At 33.8% G+C, this 4,874-nt stretch overlaps 1 long non-coding RNA gene across 1 annotated transcript in view; it reads right to left on the bottom strand.

Annotated features, from left to right (window-relative positions):
• Nucleotides 1–749: 749 nt before the first annotated feature.
• The window catches only part of LOC137618151 (uncharacterized), a 626,348-nt gene continuing 622,223 nt past the window's right edge, over nucleotides 750–4,874 (bottom strand). The window contains exon 7 of the long non-coding RNA XR_011039735.1: nucleotides 750–828. This is a non-coding gene — a long non-coding RNA (uncharacterized lncRNA). The remainder of the gene's footprint in view (nucleotides 829–4,874) is intronic.

Genomic DNA, 4,874 nt, shown 5'->3' on the forward strand with positions numbered 1-4,874 from the left:
CAACAAAAGAAAATTAATGTAACAAAACATAAAATATCAAAATACACCCACCTCGTACAGTTAAACCTTTCCCATTTTGCCTTCTAACCAACAATCTTCTTTAAAAATTCATCTGGCTTATCACAAAAACGTTTATTGATCCTTTTATAATAAATTTAGACGAAATCTGCGTTTGAAAATGTGGATTGTAAAAACAAAGAGCAGATATGTTCAGTGTACAATTAAACAAACTTTGTGCACATATGGGTGTTGAATGTGTGTGTGACAATATCTTAAGAGACCACAATCATTTTACAAACTGATCTGTTTAAAGGTTTAAAAGTAGCTTATGACTGGCAGACGCGAGGGTCAGTGACAATACCTTAGCAGGACAATACCCTAGAGACTGACTATATTACACATATGATTGGCTCGCAAGCTAGGACCACGGAGGACCAGGTAATGGCTGCTCATGGCTCGCCAGGTAGACATATATGCTCCTCCAATGTCCCCATCCAGATCGCCAAGTAGTGATGTTTCCAATAGGTTACCACAACTCTAATATATGCTAATTATGCTGGCTTTAAAATGCGAATTAATTTCTCCATGGGCACAAATAGCTAAAAATTGAATTTGCAATAATAAAGTAAATTCTGCATATTTCCCATAACTATCTATTAAATAAATTACACTTTTTTTGAAGGGCATCGCAGTGATAGAGGTGATAACAGAAGGCGTACTATTAGAAGCAATGAAATAGGACAACTCACCTATGGAAAGGGAGGGGACCCTGCTCAGTTACTGGCCGTCAGTAAACGATGGCTATGTTGATGGTGGCAACTATAAAATCTGAAAGAAAAACGAATACAAAATAAAAAACCTACTCTAGGCAAAATACTTATAATACTGGGAGTTTAATTCATTAACGGAAGAAAAGATCGTTTCATCAACAACAACAAATATACAATAAGTTATTTGTAGCAGCAAGATGATTTTTACTATTGTGAGGCAGATTCAAAACTCAGTTATTTATAATAATGTCTGACCTCTCTTCTAAAAATTTTCACAATTACATGTATTTGCAACTTTGTAAACTAATTAATTATAGTTTTGGTCATACACAGAAGATTAAACAAGATTAAATAAATACTTTTCATATCAAATACCATATAATCCTTTAATCCAATTAAAAAAAACTCTAATTTTCTGAGTATTGTGGTTTATTTCATCTCTATACATCCAAAAGCAAAACACTGCAATATTTAGACATTTGTATATGCCTGAATATCACCATCGATTAGAATAAATAATTTCAAATTTCAGATACCATTATTTTCTTTCCTTCCTATCATTAATTTCTCTGGTTTTGTAACATGTATATCACAAACCAAAAGCAATTGAATACGGAGACTATTGATTTGTTAATAAAAATAAATCCGGAACATTTAGCATTTATTTTCTAAATTGAATAATTTTTCATCTTATCATCCCATCTTTTTTATTTTAAACATTAAAATAATAAGCGAATCCATTGTCAAAATACAGAAAAAATATGGGTTTGTAATTATTATTAGTCAAGATATTGTAAGGACAATATCGCAACTTCCAGCAGAGTTATGAAAATAATGTGTCGTAAGTATTCTCTTTCAATAACCAAGTCGTGATTAGTATAATTACCCAGATATTATGTGGAATCATCTTTTTCTTACTAAGACGATATTAGCATAGTTACCCAACTATCTGTGTTGTTTACGTTTTCTTATCTAATTAAGAACATCAAGATGCTGATTTTATAAAACAGACATAATTGAAAATAATAACTGAAGCGATAAAAAAGAATGTCCTGAGTGCAGGTCAAGAATGTGATCTGTAACAAATTCTGGGTAGACCATACAGTCTGAGTGATTCATAAAACCGTTCATTATTCGCAAGTACAATCAAAACAACTTCTTAGTCTGCCTATAAATGAGGAGAACCACGCTTAGCTATAAAGATCGTATACTGAGTCTGTTTGGTAGGAATGTGATTTGAACTATTGGAAACCACACCTTCAATTTCTGCCACCTCTCCCTACGCTATCTGTTTGGTTATTCGCTGCGAGGTAAGGGTGTGGCAGTGGATTTCTTCCAAGCGAGGTGAGCCAGGGACTCCCGTGTTCAACTGTACCTACTTGAAGGACGAGATCATTCTGACCGGTTCTTTTCAAATAAGAATGTAATAATTCCTGGACAATACACATCAGAGTAGCCTACTTCGTCCAGGAAAATTAACGCTGCAAACACAAGATCGTTATATTCTTTTATGTCACTGAACCAGTTACACACATACAAAGGCCTTCATGACATTTATCAATAACCTTTAAACAGGTGTAATCTTAAAAAAAGACATTCTGAGCCACAGGTATCACTCAGTAGAGAACCGTGAACCTAACTTCCTTCATAACCAAAAAATATGATATCCAAGTATAAATTCATGGTTTCTTAAACAGCGTATACCTTTTTCGAGATACGAGAGAAATAATACAAAGAAGGACTCTCATTTTCGACTTTTATGTTTTTATATGATTTCTGTGAAGTGAATTAAGCGAAAAAGTCTGGCTTTTCCATATATCTGATAAGAAAGGAAAATAACTGTGGAAGTTGTCCTTTAGAATGTGATTGATTATCCATTTATCACACATTATGTTTCATAGATATCAAACACATCACAGGGCTGTATCTACCTATAGATCCTTCTCCATTTGCACGGAACATTATTCCATGAAGACTGCATTTCACTTGGAGTAAATAGTTGAAAAATAATTACCCAATAGTAATTATTTTATTTAAAAAATCGGTTATTCAAATGTTGCATGAAACTCTTACCATTACTGTTATGATGATTATTAGTAGAATGGCAGGTGAGAAAAATCTTAGTATAAAAGGAATTGATTCACCCTTACAGACATACCGATAAACATCCATCAATACATCACTGAATGTAAAAAATGTACAGTCTGCTTGAAGGGTGGAATATTGTTGAGGGAAAACAATTTATCTTGTCCACAACAAACACCCACGAAATTTATATACACAAAATGTCTGATATTCACAAGTCAAATCCTACGATGGAATTAAGGTGTTTATGTAGTTCTTATTATGAAAAATGTCGGTACTTTTGTCTAGATCTACTTAACAGATTAAAATGCAAAATCGAATTTGAGTCTTTAACTAAAACAACCATCCATCAATTCCTTTCAGTTGTGTCTAACTATATACCTATTTCAACCAATCTTTAATATAATGCCTGACAACTTCAAATGTTCAACATACTCATTTTGAAACATATTTTCCAGACATTTTTTTCATATGTGAAGAAGTGAGAGAAATCTAACTTCAAATTTACTTCATATAGAACTGAATCATTATCCTTCAACCAGAATCAGAGCCGGACTTTTAGAGCACATGGGATCAACGAATCACTAGTAAATCTTAACTCTACTTGCCTCTTTAATAAATGTCACAAAGAACATCTTTCTCAAGAACAGCATCACTGTAAGTCACTAGAACTTATCCGGCTATAGCCCACACATAAATGATAGTTATATAAAAGAATCTTATCAAGTCAATCATCACTTTCATATCTTTTAAGATTTAGACTTCTTTCCCACCTCACACGTCTTGTTTTGGATGGGTAGATTGTCTCTTTAAAAAAAAATAGACGTCCAGCATTACGCTCGTACTTTTTTTTCTGTTTGGGACACTAGCCAATATATCCACGGATATTTTTGGCTTTTCCCGGCTTAAAAAAAAATAAAATGTCTCTGGTATATAAGGAATAATCCTCCAACTCTCTCTCTCTCTCTCTCTCTCTCTCTCTCTCTCTCTCTCTCTCTCTCTCTCTCTCTCTCTAGTCATAGAAATCATAATCATGTATACTCTTTATCTTTCACGCAGGGAAATGAAGGAGGTCTAGCCTGCGATTTTTGGGATTTGGTATTTTCTGTAGGAATGTAGAAAAACAAAGAAAATCAGAGAACATATGGTATCGCCATCTGCCCCATAGTGACTCTATATCAAGCTAGAAAAGAACCAAGCCTGGAAAGCAGCCAGAAGATAAAGTGGTAGGCGTCACAAATTGAAGTGAGAGAAGATGGAAATGAGAATCCAGACTTCTAACGGATTATATTTTCTCTTTCAGTGTGTCCCGGAAAAACATATTTCCTATTTCATAGTTGATAAGTAATTTCTAAATTTCAATAACTGGATTAAATTTTGGCAATCTGCTTAGATGGAATTAAATTTTATGCATTGATTTATCGCTGATACCTTGGTTTATATCAGCAAGTTTTTTTCCGACGAATTCAAGTCAAAATAGTGTTTACTTTAAACTGAATGGAAGATAAACAAACACCCTAACAAAACGTGTTAACCATTGCTGGAAAAATAGAAAGCCTTGCTGATAGTAATACAAAGGAAATAATTAATCACACCACAATACACATGAACAACAATTCTGCTTATACAGCGTGATGCGTAATTTACCGTCGAACTAGTATAGTTAGGGAAGGAGGGAACGTAGAAGAGAACGTAGAAGATGGTAAAAGGTATATGGAAATTGAAGATAAGTACGAGATCCCATGCTTAGGGCCGACCCAATTGCACTTTATTGCCGTAAGCCCTTTGAATGTTCTTAAATCGTATGACAACTTAACCATAGACCACTACGTACTTTCTTGAATACCTATCCGAGGTACATTTAATTCTGCATACATAATATAAGTCCCAGTGTTGATATAGACTGCCTTCAGGCTAAAGAACTGTGTTTCAAACAATGAAAAATATATAGACAGAAAGTTTTATATGGTAGGACATTGGAAACTCAGTGCACATGAATTCATGTCCATTGCAATTGAA

Source organism: Palaemon carinicauda, chromosome 24 (genome assembly GCF_036898095.1).
Source record: "Palaemon carinicauda isolate YSFRI2023 chromosome 24, ASM3689809v2, whole genome shotgun sequence".
Lineage (NCBI taxonomy): Eukaryota > Metazoa > Arthropoda > Malacostraca > Decapoda > Palaemonidae > Palaemon > Palaemon carinicauda.